The sequence below is a fragment of the Lolium perenne genome, chromosome 2, assembly GCF_019359855.2.
Source record: "Lolium perenne isolate Kyuss_39 chromosome 2, Kyuss_2.0, whole genome shotgun sequence".
NCBI classification, from domain to species: domain Eukaryota; kingdom Viridiplantae; phylum Streptophyta; class Magnoliopsida; order Poales; family Poaceae; genus Lolium; species Lolium perenne.
In genome coordinates this window covers 172,955,947-172,981,431 of record NC_067245.2, presented here as the reverse complement: position 1 = coordinate 172,981,431, position 25,485 = coordinate 172,955,947, and the positions used below count along the sequence as shown (strand labels likewise).

Sequence of the window (25,485 nt, the reverse complement as noted above, 5' to 3'; positions counted from 1 at the left end):
TTCGCAGCCCAACTAGGAGCCATAATCCTCCACTCCACTTGCAGTTTGGTTCATCTAGATGAAACAGTTTCGGTGCATTCCTATGACATGCGTGTATCTCCATTTGCACTACTAATTATTGGATGTGAGTTAATATGCATTTCTTTCTTTTCACATAATCAATTGTTTTTTTTTTTTGCAACTGGTGCTTTCACCCTTGGTTTTTATCTAACACTACTTTCTTTGGGCTTTTTGGCATCAAATATCAAAAGTTTTTGTGTTGAGGGGTTGTAATCGTAGATGCAAAAGAGGAAACTCTGGAGCAGATTGTGTATGTTGCTTGTCAGATCATAATTTTTATGACATATAATATTTTTCACATTTTAACAAGGCATGTTCTTGTATTTTTTACTATTTACTTTTCCATTTTTTCAGGACATAATCCAGGGATGTGAGAGGCCATGGTGCAATCTCTTTGCATTGTGGAAAATTATATGTCATTTACAGTGGAATTGATCCAGATATCTGGGATCCGTACACCAACTACTTTATACTGCTACTAATTTTTCAAATTTCAAATGGATACCAAGTAACAAAGAGTTTTCTTTGTAGCTCTTTATGTTATGTTGTTTCAGTTCGGTTGTACTCATGAGAATATTGCCAAAAGGAAGATTATTGCGGAAAGGGCATTGCATCGGAAGCTTGGATTACAACAGATTGTAGACACTTATTGTCAGAATCATCGCCTGTTTCAAAGCTGTTTCAAAGCCCAGAACGAAATCCACTTCATCAAACACGCAATGACAGCCAGGTCAGTCCCTTTTGATTGATATTCTAATGTTTCAGTAGAAAAATGCTTCCTTTTGTATGTTTATTTTATTCTCTTCAAAACAATAAAACTGACAATGTCGTGTTTGCTTTTGAGGTGGCTATTCTTGGTTGAGCTCCAGAGCATCCAATACAATTTGATTTCTTCTTTCGTAAAACTTGTTCTAACCTAATATGAGCCTCCTTAGCTCCAACATCCAACACTATCCAGCCCACCATACTTGTCTGATAATTTAGGTTGGTGATTATGCTGCATAGATGCGTTGTCTCCAACTTCATTTTTCTTCCACTTATGTGTGAACCTCGAGGCTTTGGCATCCATTACCTCAACCTGTTACTATGCATTATTGGATCAGTATCTGTCATTTGGAAAACAATACTCCCTCCAGTTCTAAATAATTCCCCAAAAATAGATGTATCTAGACATGTTTTAGTGTGTAGATATATCCATTTTTTGGCAACTATTTTGAACCGGATGGAGTAGTAGACTTGATGTGTCTGTTTTAGGATGAAGAGGCGGATAAGATGTGTATGTGGAAGAAACGATCCATTTTCAACGCCTTTTTGCTTTTCTGTTCCTGATATTCAGTAGTATTTATTTTGTGCGGTTTGTGGGTGGTTTCGCCTGCGTCGCTAATTGTATTGTAGCTGCTGCTTGTGCCGGTTCAAGAGAAACTATTTTGTGTGCTGTTGTTACAGCCTATGGAAAGATTGGCTATGCATGCCTCGGTTTTATTGAGCTTAGAGGAACAAGAAAATTTAAGTGGATCACCTTAGTGGAGCTGCAGATGCACAATCTCCTACATTTGCCATCACCTCCATACCGTCCATTTCTTATACAAGAAGTCATGCCTGATCAAGCTCGCTGATCCATCATTGTTACATGTATTGTCTCAGCTATCTCCTATCAGTTCCATCGAGTCATACGATGACATAATACATGACTGCCACACTCATAATTTGTGCGATATTGCATCACACATGGAGTATGCTAGAACTTAGGTTTTGCAACTTGGTTGCATTATAAATTTAAAAGGTCGTGTTTTGTCTTCTGGTTTGTATACACATGTAAAATCACCCAAAAAATAATACAAAAATACCCTTCACAACATAGTTTGATTTATAACTTGAGAATGGAGATAATATTGAAACGACACCTTTAGTGCCTTCGGATTGACATTACATGGTATCTTTTAGAGACCATTTATTTAGATTTTTGTTTGCAGTGGCTTTGGAAAGAAATAAACATGATTACGAATTGGTGATAAACGCCCAGCTCCGACCTCGCTACTGCTAGCTAGCCACCCCCCCCCCCCCCCCTATGCATCTCTTCTCTCCTCATGTTTTTATCAAGATCAGTGTATGCATTGGTCGTTGATGCAATTTTAAATATGGAGCAATTTGCTCTGCCATGTTAGTTTCTTGGCAAAATTAGGAAAAGTTTGAGTTTGAGACTATGGGCTATCTGAAAAGCTAGATACATTATTTTCCTACTTGTCTTTATCATGTATAGGGGCACTGGTTGTTTCCTACTTTGTTGCAAATTTTAAAATGACATGTATTCGGATATCATTAGTTTTACTTTCTCATTTTGACTATGTGCAGTACTACTACTTACATTCAGCCAGGATAGCCTTAAAATTTTATAATATGATCAACTTGGGGAGGAGGCTGATTGTTCATTCAATGGATTTGTGTTGATGTGTTTCTGTTGCGGGCATGACAATGTGGTCGGTGTAGTGGATGATCTTCTATCACTGGTAGGTGATAATACTTTGGGACACTACTTTGCCTCCACACAAGATTTTGATCTTCCGAATAAATTAGGGGAGGTAGTTTAGTGCTATGTGTGCTTGTGTATTATGTCTGGTCCAGTTCTGATAAGATTACATACTTTTTCTTAGCTTACAATTCCAAGAAAAAATAGTGTTTGTGAGTGATTAAGCGACTTGCTTTCATTCCATTCCGTCTTCTTATACCTTCCTTTTTGTTGTTACATACTCTTACCTTGGCCTCATGCATGAACCCTGTTGAGGACGAAGAATGCGGCAAATAAGTTTAGATGATTTGTAGCTCCTAGGTTCTCGTTGAGAATTGATGTTTTTTTTATTTTGTTTGGTTTTTGTTACCATGGAGTCTTGAAGGTTAGAGCAATTATGACCCTGGAGGTTCAGAGGTTAGTTTCTTACTACTGAAAGCTTAATTCTGTTTCAAACAGTAACATATGGGGGAATTTTGTAGCAACATTTTTGAAACATGGTGGAATTAAAGGGTGGGGCTATAGTTGAAACCTACCTCATTTTCATGTAATATTAGTGGATATTATCTTTCATGTTGGATGTATAAGACCGAACCGAGCTATCAGGTTGCATCTCCTAGACTAAATTTTGGTGGCTGGTACTTTTGAGAAGCAGCATGCTAAAATACATCTAGGTTTCCATTTTATTTTTATTTTTCAAATTATACATAGGTAGGAGAGTACTTTGGATTAATTATCCTCTTCTACAATGCAAGACATGCATCTTGTAATCTGAATATCATATTGTTTAACCATTGATGTTACGTGCAAATGCAATATTTCCTATGTGAACTGTCAACAAACTAGGTCGACCCTTGCAGTATATGTGCATTAGATCATCAAATTCTGATGTGAACTATTCTTCTGTTGGCACGTGGCATTGTGAGCTCACTCTCTCGATCACTTGTGGGTCTATTGGGTTGCGAGCAAAATTACTTTTCCAACAGCGTACGTTTTGGGGAAAAGAGAAATATGGGTGATCATCTAGCCGCTGCACTGGTGACGAGCCGGCGGTGTCTCAAGAACTTCCAGCAAAGACGGTCCTGAGGCGTCCGAACAATCTACGGTACTCCTCGACCCTGGAGCCCCTGGATGTACAAAGAGTTAGTTCAAGTTTGGGATGATATACCGTGTCGTTTTGAAAATTAGTAGATTCAGTTAGTTCAGGTATGTGATGATCTGTGAGCAGTGGAATTGTTATGCACCTTCGACGTTAAATCCAAATGCTAATCCAACCACCGTAATGTAATTAAAACAAATAGTACGATAGTCTAAAAGTTGCTTTGGTTTCCTACCATACCAACATTATAACTTTATTCATTTATTATCAGTTACTGAATGGGATGTCACCATTTTCTTAGGTTACTCATTGGCTCAGGGCCTCCATACTGTGCATTGTGCCCACGAAGGATTTGGGCATTGGAAAAATCAATTACTGGATTTTCCAAAGGGCAGTTCTGAAACGCTACATGGAGAGTGATGCTCGGGTAAGCTACTGTTGCAAAGGTGTATTCTTGATAGCATTAACATGGATGTTTATATATGAAAATCTGAGAAGACTATGAAAAGTGCAAAGTTCTTTTGAAGAGAAAGTGTCTTCAGGCAACCAGATCAAAGTTTCCAAGTCACATTTACTTGTAACTAGCAAGGTGGCCCTCGTAAATGCGAGGGCATTATTGTAGAGTTTGTTTGGAAAAAAGATCGATGTCATATATATATATATATATATAGAGCAAGACTATTCTCGAACCCCCCTTAAGAGTGGTTCTAGAATAGCTATTCTAGAACCCCCCCCCCCTTAGGATGTTATAGACTATTTATTCTACAACCCATCTCTAAAGACCTTCTAAACCCGACACAACCACCCAATCCCATCCAACCTTCCGCCGGCCCAACCCACCCACCTCTCGCCAACCCCACCCCACCTAGCTACCTCCCGCCAACCCCACCGCCCGTCGACCCCACCCTACCTCTCGTCGACCCTACCCCACCACCACCACCCACCAACCCCACACCTCCAACTTCCGAAGATCCCACCCACACCACCTCTCGATGACCCCACCCTACCTTACCTCCCGCCGACCCCATTCCGCCTACCGTCAAACCCACACCACATAGCGCCGAACTCATTTTTGAAAGTTCGCTTCATTTTTTGGAAGTTCGCTTCATTTTTCGAAAGTTCACTTCACTTTTTTGGGAAGTTCACTTCATTTTTCGGAAGTTTACTTCATTTTTTGGGAAGTTCACTTCATTTTTCGGAAGTTCACTTTACTTTTTTGGAAGTTCACTTTATTTTTTTGGGAAATTCACTTCATATTTGGAAGTTAACTTTACTGTTTTCGGAAGTTCACTTCATTTTTTGGGAAGTTCCTTTCATTTTTCGGAAGTTCACTTTACTTTTTTCGGAAGTTCACTTCATTTTTTCGGAAGTTCACTTCATTTTTGGAAGTTCACTTTACTTTTTTCGGAAGTTCACTTCATTTTTTGGGAAGTTCATTTCATTTTTCGAAAGTTCACTTTACTTTTTCATTTTTCGGGAAATTCACCTTCATTTTTTGGAAGTTCACTTTACGTTTTTAAGAAGTTCACTTTACTTTTCCCGGAAGTTCACTTCTTTTTTGGGAAGTTCACTTTATTTTTCGGAAGTTCACTTTACTTTTTTGGGAAGTTCACTTCATTTTTGGGAAGTTCACTTAATTTTTTTTCGGAAGTCTTTACTTTTTACGGAAGTTCACATCATTTTTCGAAAGTTCACATTACGTTTTGTCAAACAAGCTGAAATACTTTTTTTCAAAATTCACTTAGGTTAAAATGGTAGTTCACTTTGTACACTCCGAGGAAGTTCACTTGGCACCAGTAGAAGTTCACCTTTTTGCACGCCGATAAAATTACTTCTTGTGGGAATTCACTTTTGTAAAAAATTAATTTCACTTTGTACCACGTGGAAGTTCACTTTCCAACTCATGGAAGTTCACTTTAAAATACGTCGTACAACTACATTTTGTTGAAATTCACTTTGGTCGAAATGACAGTTCACTTTGTAACGTCCCGAAATTCACATTGTACCTCGAGGATGTTCGCTGTAAACATGCCCGAAAATTACTTTTTGTGAAAATTCAATTTAGTTGAAACGGAAGTTCACTTCATTTTTTGGAAGTTTATTTTATTTTTCGGAAGTTCACTTCATTTTTCGAAAATTCACTTAATTTTTCTCGGAAGTTCACTTCTTTTTTCTCGGAAGTTCAGTTCATTTTTCGAAAGTTAGCTTCACTTTCTGAAGTTTTTTTTTCATTTTTTGAAAGTTCACTTTATTTTGTTGGAAATTCACTTAATTTTTCTGAAGTTTACTTTATTATTTTTAGAAGTTCACATCATTTTTTTGGAAGTTCACATTAAGATTTATCAAACATGCCAAAAATTACTTTTTTTATCAAATTCACGTAGGTCAAAATAGTAGTTCACTTTGTACACCGCGAGAAAGTTCATTTTTCACCGCGCAGAAGTTCACTTTTAACACTCCGAGAAAATTACTTTTTGTCAAAATTTACTTTGGTCAAAATGAAGTTCATGTTGTACCACACGGAAGTTAACTTTGTATCGCATGGAAGTTCACTTTGAACACACCGAAAATTTACATTTTGACGAAATTCACTTTAGTCAAAACAAAGGTGGTTCACTTTGTAGCATACGGAAGTTCACATTGAACCTCGTGGAAGTTCAATGTAAACACGCCAGAAAATTACTTTTTGTCGAAATTCGGGTTAGTCAAAATGGAAGTTCACTTTTTACGGCGTGGAAGTTCACTTAGTATCGCACGAAATTTCACTTTAAATACGAAAGGAAATTACTTTTTGAAAAAATTCACTATGCTCTAAACGGAAGTTCACTTTGTACCACGCGGAAGTCCATTTTGAATGCGCCAGAAGATCAAATCATACAAGCCGGAAATTTCCCATTAAGAATTTGGAAAAAAGTTCAACATGAAAAAGTTGCACCTAATCAATATATTTTCAACATAATTTTATTTGGAACATTCGGACAAGTGGTTCGGAAATAAATCACAAAAAATAGTACAAAAAAAACGAGAAATTCAGAAAGTATAATCATGTTTTTTCAAATCTGCTCTTAAACTGTGAATAATTGGTGAAAATGCTCTATATAAAAAAGTTGCGCCTAGTCAATAGCTTTCCAACGGTATATCATACGCATCAATCCGATAAACCGTTTCGAAATTAGACCTCAAAAACTGCACGAAATTAGTGAAATCCGCGAAAATGTTGTTTTATATATTCGAAATTATTTTTAAACAATAAAGAATTTAGAAAAACAATGAACACGAAAAATATGCGAAATTACTATACGAATCCAATAGTATATTATATGCATCATTCCGATAAGCGATTCAAAGATTAAATTAAAAATATTGTCCTCATAAACATGTAATTCTAATGTTCCGGAAAGTAGAATCATGTTTTTTCAAATCTGCTATTAAACTGTAAAGAATTGGGGAAAATGATCTATATGAAAAAGTTGCGCCTAGTCAACAGCTTTCCAATGGCATATAATATGCATCAATCCGATGAACCGTTTGGAAATTAGACCTCAAAAACTGCACTGAATTAATGAAATCCCCGAAAACACTGTTTTGTATATTCAAAATTATTTTTAAACAATAGAGAATTTGGAAAAACAATTAACACGAAAAAGATGAGAAATTACTGTACGAATCCAACGGTATATTGTATGAATCATTCCGATAAGCGATTCAAAGATTAAATTAAAAATATTGTCCGCATAAATATGTAATTCTAGTGGTCCGGAAAGTAGAATCATGTTTTGTTTTCAAATCTGCTCTTAAACTATAAATAATTAGAGAAAACGATCTAAATGAAAAAGTTGCACCTAGTCAACAGCTTTCCAATGGCACATCATATGCATCAATCCGATGAACCATTTGGAAATTAGACCTCAAACACTGCACGGAATTGCTGAAATTCGCGAAAATATTGTTTTGTATATTCAAAATTATTTTAAAAACTTATAGAATTTGGAAAAACAATGAACACGAAAAAGATGTGAAATTACTATACGAATCCAACGGTATATTATATGCATCATTCCGATAAGCGGTTTGAAAATCAACATGAAAATACTGTCTGCACGAATATGCAATTCTGGTATTCCGTCGAGAAGTTCACTTGTGAAACACGCGGAAGTTCAGAAAGGGTTCGAGAATAGTTATTCTCGAACCGGTTCGAGAATAGCAGACCTATATATATATATATATATATATATATATATATATATATATATATATATATATATATATATATATATATATATATATATATGGGAAATAGCCAGCTCCCCTGGTGGCTAGCTACGCATTATCATCCGGCCATTGAATAAGCCTATAGAACATTTTCAACCGATGATCGACTTAACACCGTTAGGAGCGGTCTGTTAGCACCTGCGCCTCACCATCCCACCCGTTCCAGCCAAAGAAAATAATAAAGCCACCCATCTCAATACTAGCTACCACGACAGCCTCCCCAAATTTCCCCACCAAGCGACCTCCAATCGCGCCGCCGTAGAAAATTAAGCGGCACCCCGACCAACCGTCGTCGAGGACCAACTAGCCAAGCCCCAGGCGCCTTCTCCTCATCCTCTCAACCTCTCTAGGCTCCATGGACGGGGGTAGCCATAGTAGGACCAGCCGGCCGTGGTCGAGATCTCGGTGTGCAGGCCGGAGCTGGAGAAGGAAGGGCTGCCGGAGCTGGAGAAGGAAGAGATGCGTGTCCATGTCATCTGCTCGTGGGTTGTGGATTTTCTAGCCGACCACCACGAATTCCTAAACATGCAGTGTGGTTTCCGTTGCTGCCGTCTCCGTCCATGGGATTTTCAAGATGTAGATTCATGTTGGTAGCCTGTCGCAACTTTCATTGTTTTTTTCTTGACACTTTTTCTGTTCCTAGTCCAGATCCATAAGTTTCAGATATTTCCTAGTGCTCCTCTTCGACGGCTCCATCCCACGGCTGTCGATCTTGTCTCTGCCTTGGTGGGTTGGAGCAGATTATGGTCATGTTGCGCTGCCTCTCCCTGCATCTTGCGATGCGGCCGGCCGTGACGTGTGCAACGGAAGCAGTTGGAAGATGGGACCTCGCTCGCGGTGGTAATTGGTAAGGAGGAGGAGAAATACCATGGTAGCCTCTACTTTCTGATTTGGATTTGCTGTACAAAGCACCACCGGGACCTGTGAATCCGTGATAATGCTTGTGTGTTCATCTGATTTTTCTCTAATAATTGGACTATTCTGTCTTAATTATTTTGTTAATTTTTTTTTTTGCATTTTTGTTGTGCAAGATGTGCCGCGTTGCCTCCTCCAATGATTTTTTTTTCGACGCACGAACCTTCCGCGGGGCGAGTCTACCACCGAGGGCATCTGCATTAGGAGTTCCGGCCTCTCCGTCGTCGCCGGCACACCAGTGACGCCCATCTCCGCGCTCCGTTCATCAATGATCTGACAGTGACGATGCTACATGCCGTGGGCATGTGCAGCCTATTGGTGTTCGTTTGGATCGATTTCTATTCTGGATTTGGATTTGTTTATCTTTGTAATTTTCCCAATGTTGTTCAACGATTGAGGGAATCAGAAAAAATCAGGCCCATGTGATTTTGGTAGTGGTGATAGGCTTCTCCATCGGCAGCTCGACCTCGCCTGTCGGAAGGAGACTGATCTTGGTTTATTTATGGATTTCGTGAGCTGAGCATTTTTTGTTTCGATCCAGAATTTTACAGGATGCACCATTGGATTTACCTTGACAATGAATAAACATGCATGAAGCTTGTAATCCATGTTTAAGTATTGAGTGGATCTGCGAATTAGCCAGAGAAAAAAGAACCGGTCTATGAATTTTTCTTGTAAACTACTAGAAGAGAATGGATCTTGCATGCAGTTGGGATGCACGATCCGTACTGGTGGGCCTTCTGACAACGACATGGTGGAGGGCTCATCGTGGGGAAGGGACACAGTTGTTTTTTCATTGTCATGGACGGGCACAGCTAACAGACTTCAACGGCAGCACGAATCATGAGGAAATATCGGACGATTCTAAGCCTGTGCATAGCTACCACCCTAGGTAGAAAATCCGTGTCGATATATATATATATATATATATATATATATATATATATATATATATATATATATATATATATATATATATATATATATATATATATATATATATATATATATATCAACTTCAATGTGTAAAGTTTTTATTGAGAGGAACAATTTTCCGAATAGAATAGCAAAGTAATTTGTTCATGGTGCAATTAACAGAAAATAACTTATCGTTTGTTTATAGGTAGGAGAACTAACTGTTGAGAAGTTTGTATTTCTTTGCGTTGATTTTTTTATATCATCTGCTATACCAGTTTAAAATACATGAAACTTTTCTAAAATATGGTATATTCTAAATACGACCACGTACTCTAATCCTCAATTGGTGCATTTTATATATAAATATTTTTTCTTCAAATAAAAGTAATAAACACAAATAGAAGTACTTCCTCTCCATTATAAAATAAGTGTCTCAATTTTTTCTAGATACATATATATCTATAATTAAGAAAAGTATAGATACATCCAAATCTAGACAAAATTGAGTCACTTATTTTAGCACGGAGGGAATATAAAATCACATGAGCTTAATTTTATATATTTATTTATATGATAGTCAAGCAATATACCGATGGTTAAATTTTTAGAGAATTTGAAATGCCCTCCAAGGTTGAACGCTTCATCTACAAATAGGAATGTCTTAATCTGAGTTGATAACCACATTCAAAAATTGATCCACTATTCGCAGTAACTTATAATGGCACCACCTCTTTGATACATTAAGGTGCGACTTCGCCAAAAAGATTTGACATAATATATTTTCGAAACATTGGTATCTTTTTGCATGTTTGGCACTTAAATTAAAAATATATTTTCTTATGATCATATTTATATACTCAACCATAAATATATATACTCATACATCAGTGATAAATATACTCGATTTCATAAAGATATTCACTATTTATACGTGAAACCTTACCATATCCGGGCGTAGCTCGCTTGATCCTATTGTGCACAAATTTTTTTTCCGGATGCAACTAATCTAGACCAAATGAATATGGATTACATCATCAAATTTTCTAAACCGTTGTGTTCTAGAGAAAAAACACGTTATATATTCTCTCTGTACATAAAAAGATATCCTAATATTGTCTAAATTTAATGTAATTAGATACAAATAGTGTCTAGATATATTCAAATTAAAATAAATCTTAAACATTTATTTATAGGTACGGAGAGCATAATCGCCATTTTACATACATCCGTTTGCTGAACAGTCAGAACGAATAACAAAAGATACTATAACTACCTAAGGAAGTTATAACCGTTGTTACCTTCCTAAGATCAGCATGATGTCATCCATGCAAATCAACTCCCGTGCAAAGTGAGAACTCTCTATTTTGTGTGACGGCCGGACCCCCTCATCCTTCATTTCTTAAATAGGCTCTGATTCGGTCCGATATAATACATAAATAAATTAATCTCTATTTATATTTACTAACTTGGCCCACAAACCTTTCTCTTGCACGTACAGATTACATAGAGTTTCGTTTAGGTACGGCATGTACTATTTACATTGCATCGGGCATATATTTGTTACGTGACATATGTTTACTTTTGCGCATGTATATAATTGTACGTAACTTCTCTTATCTTTAAATCTCGGACGTTAAGATTAAAATCATCGCTCCATATTTTTAAAGCATATGTGGATTAACCTAATGCCTCGAAAAACATTCTCATTTTGCTTTTAGTATATAATAGATACCTGCCGTAGCTAAAGAGAATATTACTGTTGCAGATGAAGTAGAGCATGATCCAGCCATAAAGATCGGTAAAGTAGACATAGGTTCCTCATTTTTAGTGGCAGGTTTAATGGCTGAAAACCTTCATATGATTATCATTTGTATTTGTGTAATTGCAAAATGATTCTGATTGTTTACACAGGTGTGATTCATTTTCCCATCCATCTTCTATGGCAAGAAGAAAACCAATATACAGAGATAACATTTTATAGTTTCCTTGAATATCCTTCTTATGTTGTTTCATTCCCATATCATGTAGAGTAGATAGTTTCATATTTATTCTGCAAGGAACACAATTAGTTCAACAAGAGGAGGAAAGTAACAGTCTACATCTCAAATGGTTCCAGTAAAGTTGTAGGTAAGCCTGGCGACCTATTTGACCTTGTTCATTTATAAGGCTAGAACGTTATTTGATCTACTGTCTTTGGCCATGTATGGGCCATGAATATTAGATTATCCCACTTAAGATTTTGATGTTTCCTTTTCTCTTGATGGCCGGAAGATTTATGCTTTACCCTTTATTTTATAAGGCTAGAACGTTGTTATACATGCCACTTTAGTTCTCTTTCCATTGGTTCAGACAAAAAACTTTACTTCTCTTTGCCATTAGTTCAGTATTAGAAAACTAGCTACGGTTACTTATTTGTGCCATTAGTTCAGACAAATAATAAGTTTTCCTTTCTTTTGTCATCCCCTGTGTCATCATTTAGACGTACGAACCACGCACAGTTAAGTTTGTCAATATATAACTTAAGTATAATTGTGCATGTTTGTAGTCATGTGTTGTGAATACATCAGATAAGAGTTTTTCCAAACATAGTGACTTATTTGTTTGTTTTTTCATGTGTGGGGAATATCATAATCGAGCAATCCAACATGAATTGGATTGTTATTTCAAATTTTGGTCACCCTTTTAAGAAGCTATCCATGGTACTTTCCCATTTTCTTGATTTTTTTAAATGCCAGGTTTCCCTTTCACAAGGGCTTGACAAGACCCAGCTGGACGTCGAACAAGACCAGCGCATGTGACAATCCACACCGGTGAGGAACCCGGGGACGAGTGGGTGCACATGCATGGCCTACCCCTCCGATAGGTGGCGGCACGGCCGCACAGTAGTAGGTGTTTGAAGTAAAACTTCTGTAGATTTCAGATTGAATTCTATATACATTGCTTGCTCTAGGAAGTAGTAGGTGTTTAAAGTATTGTTGCTGCCTTAAATTAAATCCACTGTAATTTCTGGGTTCATTCAACACATCTCATCCCTGTTTTTACAATCTTACCTCAGTTTCCTTGCACTAAATATGTTTAATCATCTTCTGGGAGAGTGTATTGGCATTAACAAATGAGGATGTGTGTCTTTGTTAATATTTTTTATTCGGTTTCAGTTTTGGTAATCAGACCTGGTAGGCAATGTGTAATACACAATTTGATTTCTGTGAAATCTACTTAAGTTCTTGACACACAATTGCATCCGTACCTCATGGGTATTTAGGCTGACTCTAAAATTTTTTTGTGAAACATTTTGCAAATTGTTGTCAAGATCTGGATCCTTGGTTTTTTCTACAAGTCTTTAAAGATGAGCCACTTCATTTGCTTGTTCAAAGAAAGTAATGTAATTATTTTGCATGCCTCTCCTGAAAAATCTATGAGCAGAACTTGCGGAAGCCGAGTAGGAGCTTGTCCATTTAGTATTGCAAATTTGACTAAAATCATCCGTGATTTAAGGAGACACATTTCCATCGGCTATGTTTTAATTCTTAACGTATATTTCCTCCGGTCGGATTTAATCGACGTGGAGGGAGACCTTTGCATGCGTGTTGTTAGGTGTTGACCGCGTCAATTTATTCCGTTCAGAGGTAGTATCCTCTCTTCCAACATGAATTGGTAGATTCATAATTTGTGGATACATCTTATTCGGAATATCTGGGGTAAAATGGAACATAATGAACATGTGTGTTGTTAGTCCTTAGAGAGTCGTTAGTAAGAGGGTTGTTGGTCTTCAGATGGTTAGTAGGGGTATTCAAAAAATTTAAGTCAGCATGTTTGCTCCAAAAAATGAAACCATCTTTCTCCATATTTTGTTTTCCCGTGGCAACGCACGGGCATTTTAACTAGTACAAATTACAAAGGGGAGCGCTGAGCTTCCCCGGGGATCATGCGCTCCGATCTCCCGCCTCCCGGACCGTCCAATCAGTGCGAGGGATGTTTGATTTGGATCAGACTTTTATCTTAGTCAGCTATCTCGCGTGGACCTCTCCGTGCAACAGAAAAATCTCATTGCGATGGAAAATTTCCCCACCACCTCCTCTCCCCGCACAGCCGTGTGCGAGAAATTAAACTCTGGCGCCGCTTGTGTACCTCCACCCGCCTCTCCCCGCAGGGCGCGCCCTCGTAGCAGCGCCACGAGATCTTGCCGTAGCGCCACCGTTGCCACCTTGCAACATTGTCCCTGGGAGCTCACCACCCCTCGACGCTCATAGCAGCGGGCGTCCGGGCTGGAAGCACCACACCCAATGAAATAGCGCCGACGTGCCCTTGACAACATCATGCCTAAGGGTTGGGAGCAGCGACGGCAAGGCATTGTAGCAACGCGCCCAACCGCCGGCAGCAGCGCCGCCAAGCCATTGTAGCGCCGCGCCCCACCGCCGGCAGTAGCGCCGCCAATCGCTTGTAGCACCGCGCCGGAAGCAACACGGCCAAGCCCTTGTAGCACCGCGTCCAACCCCTAGCAGCAGCACCTCCAAGCCCTTGTAGCAGAGCGCGTCCGCACTAGTAGCACCTCGCCCCACAGCTGGCAGATAGTTGTTGGGTCCTGGAGGAGGTAGTAGACCGGATATAGACGAGGAAGGAGGAGCACGTGCGGGTCAACGCTAGCGGTCATCGGAGTTGGAGGGATTCAGGGCCGGCCAGAGCAGACGGTGGAGCAGCTTTTGAGAGTCTAGTGATTGAGAGGGGAGGTTGGGGGAAGGAAGAGAAATCTAGTGAGGAAGAGAGGGATGGGTGGCGAGGTAGGCCGGAGATGGAGCGCATGCGCAACAGGGAGAAGAGGGAACTTGATAAGGGGTGGTCCGATCTTCTCAGTAAGCAACGGTGGTGATGATGATCACGAGGCGAACACAGCGGAGATAATTTGATGAAGTGGATGATAACTTGTATGACGCAACGAGATCTCTCGATTGGTTCCTGTCGCCAATGCAATAGCTCTCAACCCTGCAAGATATTCGCAACTCCACACACTTACACACGTAGCTGCCGACCACGAAGCGGTAAGTTGCAACCTTCTAATTCCCAATGGAACAGCAGATCACACAAGACTTTCAGAGGTTACACCAAATCAATGCAATATGGTGTAGGGATTCAATAGTTTTGCATAGCAAACAACTAAGAACTAGGGTTTATCTTAAACGTGGTCTAAAGCAACTTTGGGGGCGTCCTGGGCACTTATATAGGCGTCCGGGACGACCTCAGGTCGAAAAAGTACAAAAATAACCGACCCAGAATAGATCTGGTCGAGACAGACTCGGACACGGCTGATCTGGGGGCCGGTCGACCGGGCCAGGGACCGGCCGGTCCGGTTTGGACCGGGCTAGGGACCGGGTGGCGACCGGAGGCAGGACGGGTGGCTCAGTACCCCGCCCGGTTGGCATCAGAGGGCCGCCCGGTTGGCGCCGGGGTGGATCCGACGTGCCGCCCGGTCGGATCGGGCCAGGGACCGGGCGCATCGGCGTGGCGACCGGTCGGACCGGGTGCTGGGTCGGCCTGGACTTCGTCTTCCCTTCTCGCGCATGCCTCCTGCTCCTCCCTCGTGCGTCCATGGGGTGTCTTCATGTCCAGCTCCATGTCCAGCTTCACGACCATCTTCACGTCCAGCTGCTCCTCTCCTCCTCGTGCGATGCTTGCTCCTTCTTCATACCTGATCATACATAAGTAACAGGACTTAGGCGGTATAAAGTTCTCATCAATCAAAGTATCGTTTAGGAACAAATTCACCTGTTGTTTAAGTAGCTTCGCACGAGCCCTTGTCATAGGTCCAATCCTGATTTCATTGGACTTGAGCTTTACAGCAGCTTCATCTACATCAATAATGACGGAGGTAGTAGTGTGGTAGGGATGTCCTCATCACCCCCACCCCTTCAAAAGGCATCGACCTCGACGCTCCAAGGTCTTCTCCGTCATATGGTGTCAAATCAACAACATTGAAAGAATTACTGACACCAAATTCATCAATTGGAAGATCTATCGAGTATGCATTATCATTGATCTTAGCAAGCACTTTGTAAGGACCAGCATCACGAGGAAGCAACTTGGTCCTCCGTAGCTTGGGGAACCTATACTTGCGAAAATGTACCCAGACCATATCACCAGGCTTGAACAATATTTCCTTGCGCTTCTTGTTCATCCTTGCAGCATTTCTCTTGCCTTTCTTTTCTATCAACTCTTTAGTCTTCACATTTATCTTCCGTACAAAATTTGCCCTCTTGGATGCCTCCATATTAACTCTCTCATGTATGGGTACATGCAACAAGTCAAGTGGAGTAATGGGTTTGAAACCATACACCACCTCAAACGGACACAGCTCTGTGGTAGAATGTACCGCCCTGTTGTAAGCAAACTCCACATGCGGCAGACAATCTTCCCACTCCTTCAGGTTCTTCTTGATCATGGATCTCAATAGTTGTGACAAGGTTCTATTCAACACTTCAGTTTGACCATCAGTTTGGGGATGAAAAGTAGTACTGAACAGTAACTTCGTCCCCAGCTTTCTCCACGGCGTCTTCCAGAAGTAGCTCATAAACTTCACGTCACGATCAGAAACAATAGTCTTCGGGACTCCATGTAGATGTACAATCTCCCTGAAAAATAGGTTAGCAATATGCGACGCATCGTCGCTCTTGTGGCAGGCAATAAAGTGTGACATCCTAGAAAATTTGCCCACTACCACAAATATAGAATCATGGCCTTTTTTAGTACGCGGCAAACCCAACACAAAATCCATACTAATATCTTCCCATGGTGTAGTAGGCGCCGGCAAGGGAGTATACAAACCGTGAGGCTTCAGTTTGGACTTGGACTTGTTGCAAGTAATGCACCTCTTCACATACCTGTCCACATCCCGCCTCATCTTTGGCCAATAAAAGTGGTCAGCTAGCATGTGTAGCGTCTTCTCACGCCCAAAGTGACCCATCAAACCTCCAGCATGTGATTCCTGCAATAAGAGCAAACGCATAGACGATTCTGGAACAGATAGTTTGTTAGCTTGAAACAAGAACCCATCATGTATGTGGTATTTTTCCCATGCTTTACCAATAGCACACAAGCGATATGGTTCAGCAAAATCATGATCAGTAGCATACAAATCACATAGTATCTCTAATCCAGGAATTTTAACATCAAGTTGAGTTAATAGCATATTCTTCCTAGATAGAGCATCAGCAACAATATATATTTTCCCTTATTATGCTTAATAATGTATGGAAAAGACTCAATGAACTCAACCCACTCTTATGCAAAGTAGATTGGGCTTTCAGATATTTGAAAGCTTCATGATCAGAATGTATGATAAATTCTTTTGGCCACAAGTAATGTTGCCAAACCTCAAGAACTCTAATTAAAGCATACAATTCTTTATCATATATAGGATAGTTTAACTTAGCACCAGAAAGTTTCTCAGAAAAATATGCAATTGGCGACCCTCTTGCATCAACACACCACCAATTCAAATACCACTAGCATCACATTCAATCTCAAATTGCTTATTAAAATCAGGAAGTGCAAGTAACGGTGCAGAGGTTAACAATCGTTTCAGTTCATCAAAAGCATGATCTTGGGATACGCCCCACTCAAAGACAACACCCTTTTTAGTCAAATCATTCAAAGGTGCATCAATAGTACTAAAGTTGGGCACAAACCTTCTATAAAACCCAGCTAGACCATGAAAACTTCTTACTTGACTCACATTCATGGGAGTAGGCCAATTTTGAATAGCTTTAATTTTAGGCACATCTACTTCTACTCCATGCTTAGAGACAACATAACCCAGAAATATGACCTTATCTTTGCAAAATGTGCACTTCTCAAGATTACCATAGAGTTGATTATCACGCAACACTTGCAAAACATATCGAATATGTATAGTATGATCAGATTCATTGCGGCTGTAGATTAATATGTCATCAAAGTACACAACCACAAACTTGCCAATAAAATTACGCAAAACATGGTTCATCAGTCTCAGGAAAGTGCTAGGTGCATTAGTCAAACCAAAAGGCATTACTAACCACTCATATAAACCAAATTTTGTTTTAAAGGATGTTTTCCATTCATCCCCTTCTTTCATCCTGATTTGATGATAACCACTACGCAAATCAATTTTAGAGAAAACAGCAGCACCACTCAATTCATCTAGCATATCCTCTAAACGGGGAATAGGATGACGATATCGAATAGTAATGTTGTTTATTGCTCTACAATCTACACACATACGCCATGTACCATCTTTCTTAGGAACTAGAATAACAGGAACATCACAAGGACTAAGGCTTATGCGGATATAACCTTTTTCGAGTAGAGCTTGTACTTGCTTCTGTATCTCCTTTGTCTCTTCGGGGTTCGTTCTATATGGCGCCCTGTTGGGCAGCGAAGCTCCGGGGATCAAGTGAATTTGATGCTCAATACTACGCAATGGTGGTAATCCTGCTGGTACCTCCCCGGAAACACGTCGCCGAATTCCTGCAAAACACTAGAAACACCAAGAGGAAGAGGGTCATGTCGTTAGAAACCAAAACCATACCCATGTACATGAGCACAAGAGGCATGGCTGCAGGGTCCTCACTAAATTCTCTCATATCTTGTTTGGTGGCTAATGAGACTAAGGAATTCACTCTCTCACTTTTCGTTATATCACGCACGGTATTACAATTCTCTCGCCTATCTATAGGTGCATCCTCCAAGTTTACTTCAACTTTCTGACGAAATTCATTGATAATTTGCTGTGGTGACATAGGTTGTAAGTTGATTTTCTTGCCCTTGAACTCCAAGTGATAGGTATTGGCACGGCCATTGTGTTGCACAGAACGGTCATAGAGCCAAGGCCGACCCAATAATAGGTGCACACCGTCATAGGAACCACATCAAAATCAATGGAATCCTTATACGGTCCAATCGAAAATTCAACACGCACCATGGTTTACCTTCATCTCACCATTGTCGCTCAACCACTGAATATAATATGGATGTGAGTGCGGTAGATACTTCAACTTCAGCTTGGTACACAACTCCTTGCTTGCTAAATTGCGGCAACTCCCGCCATCAATAATGACCTTGCAAGCCTTGTCAGGACCAACTAAAGCCTTTGTTTGGAACAAATTGCAGCGCTGAGTAGATGCACTAAGCAACACATTAAAAGCACGCTGAGACACAACTATAGTGCGAGCTTTAGAAGGATAAGCATCTACACCATCACTGTCATAATCATCATCTTCTGGAGCATTTGGATCAACATCATCTCCAGTCTCATATTCATTGTCCTCATTAACAATCATGACCTTGCGGTTAGGACAATCTCTCCTAAAGTGACCCTTGCCACCACATGTATGGCAATTCATATCGCGGTTGCGCGCAGTAGACATGCTAGAACCACTTGTACTTGCAGCAGGTTCGGGCTTCTTTGTGTTGGACACATTGGAGACTGGCTTGTTAGACGGAGTATAAGGTGCGGAGCGCGTTGATGGAGCCGGCGCCGTAGATGGGGGCGCCCGACGCGTGAAACGCCCAGCTCCCGTAGCACGGCCTTTGACCTTAACTTTGTCAGCCAACTGTGATTCAGCCTCTCTTGCATGATGTAGCAGCTCATTCATAGTGGTGTAACTGTAATGACGAACAATGCCTTTGATATCATACTTCAATCCATTGAGAAAACGATTCATGGTCATCTCAAGTGACTCACAGACACGGCCACGCTGCATGAGCATCTCCAACTCGATGTAATATTCATCAACAGTCTTCACACCTTGTCTCAAAAGGGTCAACTTATAATAGATATTTCGCAAATAATTAGTGGGCCCAAAATGATCTTGCATAAGAGCCTTCATCTCTTGCCTTGTACGAACGGGAAGCTCGTTATCTTCTTGACGAGCGCGTGTCACTCCATCCCACCAACGCAATGCATAGCCATCAAATTCTGAAGAAGCAAACTTGATCTTCCTATCTTCAGTGTAATTATGTAAGCGCCACAACTTCTCAATTTTCAGCTCCCAAGTGAGGTATTCTTCAACATCAGCTCCTCCTTCAAACTTGGGTATGGAGAACTTAGGCTTTCCCAATCCATCTTCTTCCTCAAACCCACGACCTGGACGTCGGAGTTCAGCAAAACCACGAGGGCGGTTACCACGTGGTGCTTCATCTTCTGCTTTGTCTTCTTGTTGTTGTTGTTGAGTGAGATTGCCAACAGCTAATCGCAAATCTTGAAGACTACGCTGGATATCCATCATTTGATCTTGCATTGTTGTGACGGTCGCATTATTAGCATCCAGCTTTTGGGAGATCCCTTGGACCGTCCCCCCTAAGCTCATCATCCCGAGTGCGGAATTCACGTCGCATCTCATTACGAAGAGCTTCATACTCCCTCCATGTCATCACATCAGCGGCATCCTTGTTTTTCTGATTAACAATTTTTTCATCACTAGAAGACATGGTTAGTAGGTTAGTGCACTAAAACAAATATATATGGTGGTACTCTCACAACTCACTCAAAACTGATAAGAAAAGGAAATATTACCGCTCCAAAGTGAATTAGTATTTCTTACCACTTGTAGTGATGACTAGTGCACGGATGTAGCGAAGCGAATATCAAGGGTATAAGAACAAATCACACAACAAAGCAGGGTATATGTGGGGATGTAGGTGGGCTACCTATTTGCACCAATAACAAGCTCTAGCGCTGACCGTAGACAACCAATGATACTCACACAAGGAGATAAATGTTTTTTTATGAAGCTTTTAACAGTAGGAAAGGCTCCTACTGTTTTATATTAATAAACAGGATCAAAACAGGGATCCCAGGTTTTACATCTTGGGTATTTACAATAGGTTTGGTCAATACAGGGTAAATATTTCTGAAGTACAAGCTAGAGATGAGATGATCAATGTAAGGGTGAACCCCTTCCTTGGTTCTGTGTTTAAGCAGTCCAACATCTTCTATAAACCTTCTCTTCGAAGCTGCAATAGTAGGAGTGACATTTCTGAAATGCATGTTGTTTCTTTCTTTCCAAATATTCCAAGCACCAATAAGAAAAACTTCCATGAATAAAGGATCCTTCCATTGTGTCCTTCCATTCTCAATAATTTGTAATCTGTTATCTTCCAATGGCCAATTGATATGCAACATGGACCAGCATTCTTTACTAAAGGGGCAATGAAAGAACAGATGCTCCACTGTTTCTTCAGGTGGAGTGTCACACAGTAAGCAGTTGTACCCAGTATTGAGAATAAAGTTCCTTCTCCTGAGCATATTTCTTGTATTGATTCTATCAGCGAGCTGAAGCCATCCAAAAAAATTCATCTTTGGGATGCTTTTTGATTTCCAAAGCCATTGGATCGAGATGTGCGGTTTAAGTTCTCTGAAACAGTACTTATAAAAAAGCCTTGAAGAATATTTATCTGATTTCCATTCATAAACCCATTTATCCTGTGTGTTCTCCTAGAGATTAATATGATGTGCATCTATCTAAATCCGTCTTATTTCTTGAAGCGCTTTTGGAGATAAAGGAAGATTGAAATTCTCAGCAAGAGAAGTGGCAGAAAGAAAATCTGTCACAGGGACATCTTCAGATAAGGCAAATGAGAATGCTCTAGGATATTCATCAGACAATATTGTATTCAACCACTTATCCTTCCAGAATAAAGCAGTCCTCTGATACGTCTCAAACGTATCTATAATTTCTTATGTTCCATGCTACTTTATTGATGATACTCACATGTTTTATACACACTTTATGTCATATTTATGCATTTATTGGACTAACCTATTAACAAGATGCCACAGTGCCAGTTTCTGTTTATTATGTCTGTTTATTGCAGAAAAGGCCCAAAAACCAAAGTGCTCGGAAAAAACCAGAAAAATCACAGAAATTCTATTTCACCGGAAGACTCACGGAGCCAGAAGGGCAAGCCAGGGGGAGGCCCAGGGCCTCCTCACAATAGGTCGGCGCGGCCAGAGGGGTGGTCACCCCACCCTATGGGGTGGGCCCCTCGGGACTCTTCCGACTCCGCCTCTTCGCCTATAAGATGCCTCGTGACCTAAATCTTCGACACCGTTTGACGAAACCCGAGAAAACCTTCCAGAGCCGCCGCCATCGCGAAACTCCAATTCGGGGGACAGAAGTCTCTGTTCCGGCACCCTGCCGGGACGGGGAATTGCCCCCGGAGTCATCTCCACCGCCATCTTCACCGCCATCGCTGCCTCCATGATGAGGAGGGAGTAATTCACCCCCGGGGCTGAGGGCTCCGCTGTAGCTATGTGGTTCATCTCTCTCTTTGTGATCTAGTTGAATATCATCTATGTTACTCTAGTGATGTTATTAAAGTAGTCTATTCCTCCTCCGTGATGTAATGTTGACAGTGTGTGCATCATGAAGTACTTGGTATATGCTATGATTGTGATCTCTTGTAGATTATGAAGTTAACTATTACTATGATGGTATTGATGTGATCTATTCCCCCTTTCATAGCTTGTCGTTGACAGTGTGCATGCTATGTTAGTACTCGGTATAATTGCGGTGGTCTATCATGCACTCTAAGGTTATTTAAATACGAACATCGAATGTTGTGGAGCTTGTTAACTCCGGCATTGAGGTGCTCTTGTAGCCCTACACAATTAATGGTGTTTGTCATCCAACAAGAGAGTGTAGAGTGGTTCTATTATGTGATCATTGTTGAGAGTGTCCACTAGTGAAAGCAGGATCCCTAGGCCTTGTTTCCACACATCGAATCTCCGTTTGTTTACTGTTTTGTTGCATGTTTACTCGCTGCCATATTTTATTCAGATTGCTATTACCACTCATATACATCCATATTACTTGCATCTCACTATCTCTTCGCCGAACTAGTGCACCTATACATCTGAAAAGTGTATTAGGTGTGTTGGGGACACAAGAGACTTCTTGCATTGTGATTGCAGGGTTGCTTGAGAGGGATATCTTTGACCACTTCCTCCCTGAGTTCGATAAACCTTGGGTGATCCACTTAAGGGAAAACTTACTGCTGTTCTACAAACCTCTGCTCTTGGAGGCCCAACACTGTCTACAGGAAAAGAAGCGTGAGTAGACATCATGCTATTTTCTGGCGCCGTTGCCGGGGAGGAAAGGTAAAAAGGCACTCACACTCCGGTCCCAGGTAACTAAGTTATTTTCTGGTGTCGCTGTAAGTGCTCGAAGCTATTTCCTTTAGATCCTGCAATTGCATCTTTTTGTTTCTTGTTTTACACTAGTAAGGTATAATGGAAAACAACTGTGAGCTTTTGAATTTATTTCCTAAGTTAAGACATGAATTGTGTGATGCGAAAATTAAAAAACCTATGGAGCCTTATTTGCATGCTAGTAGCAATGTTATTAGTATGAACGCAATCACTGCTAATGCTATGGAGAAGTCTAAGCTTGGGGAAGCTAGTTTTTATGATCTTTTTAGCTTCCCATCTTTAGGGGAGAAAATTTGCTCTGATAATACTTTATCCCCCATATGCGGTAACTCTAATGGTGCTTCTGATATTTTAAATCCACCTACTGCAAGTACTGCTTTCGAGATACCCATGAAAATTATTGAACGTGTTATGGATAACCGCTATGAAGGGGATGGAACTGTCCATCCTGGAGATCATTTACTGTTTTTGCATAAATTATGCGGGTTATTCAAGTGTGCAGGTATCTCTATGGATTAAGTGAGGAAGAAACTATTCTCTATTTCGCTGTCTGATAAAGCGGCGCATTGGTATAAATTGCTGAAGAATAGTCATTCTCTTGGTTGGGAGGAAATTGTATCTCTCTTTTATTCTAAATTTTATCCTCCTCATGAAGTGCATATTGATAGGAATTACATTTATAACTTTTATCCTCGTGATGGAGAGAGTATTTCTCAAGCATGGGGGAGATTGAAGTCACTAATGCTCAAATGTCCCATTCATGAGCTCCCCCGTAATGTTATTATTAATAATTTTTATGCAAGGCTTTCAGGACATCACAAGGACTATCTAGATGCCTGTTTAGAGGGATCTTTCACAAGCAAGGAGGTTGAATCTAGATGGGACCTTCTTGACCGGATTGAGGGGAACGCTGAAGATTGGGAGAACGACAAAGGTAGAAAGTCAGGTATAAATTATGATTATGAATGCATTGAAGCTTTTATGGATACTGGTAAATTTCAAAATATGAGTGCTACCTATGGTCTTGACTCTCAAGTTGCTGCAAATCTTTATAAAGCTTTTGCCTCTCATTTTGAATTGCCTAAAAAGAATTTTGATAAGTATCATGAACCTTTTAAAGAGGCTTACATGAAGGATGAAATTGTTGTTAATGATTGCAATAAACATACTCAAACTCCTAAGAATGCTATTTCCTATAAGCATGTTAATTTTTGTGGAATGCATAGACCTTGTGGAATTAATCAAATCGAAGATGAATATTGCATCCATCATATTAATGAAAAAACTAGAAAGTGGTCTAGGGCTCTAGATGATCTTGGTAAAAAAGTTTGTGCCCTCTATCCTTTTATTTGTGAAGTTTGCCATAGAGTGGGTCATTTTAATTTTCAATGCTCCTCCAATGATAATTTGAACCCCATGAGTACTGCAAATTTGTATTGTGATGATGAAATTACTCCTAATCAGCATGATGAACTTACTTTATTTTTGTGGGTGAAGAGCTATCAAGAAAAATCCCTTTGTTACATATGAGTGATCTTGATATTGATGATGTCCTGCATGGGTGTTTTTCTTATTGCATTGATAATAGCCATACAAATACTTACATACAAAATATTTTAGAAGATGACACCTTGCCAAAATATGATAGGACCGCTGTGTGTTTTGAACTTATTAATGAAAAAGAGGAATCCTCCCAAGTTTCTTCTATTGTTTCTGAAAGTAAATCAGGTTATGTGGACAAGCCTCCCTTCAAGCCTCTTCCTCCTAAAGAAGGGAACGAGGGGAAGGAAGAGAAGAAGAAGAAGAAGGGAACGAAGAAGAAGAAGAAGAAGAAGAAGAAGAAGAAGAAGAAGGAGAATAAAGAGAAAGAGGTAACGGCATATCCCTGCGTGAATGAGATAACGATAGGTAACCGTAAGTATGTTGCTCCTAATGACTATTATGATAATGAATCTGAACACAATGATCTTCCTATGCCCTTTACATACATTAGTGATCATGATTTAGAAGAGCACACTACTTTTGATATTAAAAATCTCTGGGAAACTAATTCTGAAAATGATGATGATAATAATTGCCATAGTGTCAGTACTATCCATGCTTCCTCCCATAATGATATAGAAAGCTCTAGGCTTGGGGATGAGGTGTTTGAAAATCCTTTTGCTACTGATCATTATATGTTTGATACATCTCCTTCTAGTAACAATGATGGTATGGTCACAGATGAACCTACTGTGAAAGATAACTACTCTATTTCTTATGATGACACTATGCCTCCGACCTTTGATGATTATTATAAAGAATGCTATGATATAGGTTATAACTATCCCTATGAAACTTGTCATAGTTATGGTTGGATTGCCAAAAACAATTCCCTTAATATGCAACTTGTTTACCATGTTCAAATTCTTGATAATAATCTTGCTCCAATTACTATTAATGAGAAGAACTCTTCTTATGCAAAAATTAATGATACTTTTATGCATATGAACCATGATAAGAATGTTTTAAGTGACGGTTATATTGTGGATT

General features: G+C 40.0%; 1 long non-coding RNA gene across 1 annotated transcript; it reads left to right on the top strand.

Annotated features, from left to right (window-relative positions):
• Window positions 1–8,074: 8,074 nt before the first annotated feature.
• LOC127333957 (uncharacterized) lies at window positions 8,075–9,458 on the top strand. The gene is made up of 2 exons (XR_007871712.1): window positions 8,075–8,784; window positions 8,969–9,458. It is a non-coding gene; the product is annotated as an uncharacterized lncRNA (long non-coding RNA).
• The last annotated feature ends 16,027 nt before the right edge of the window (window positions 9,459–25,485 follow it).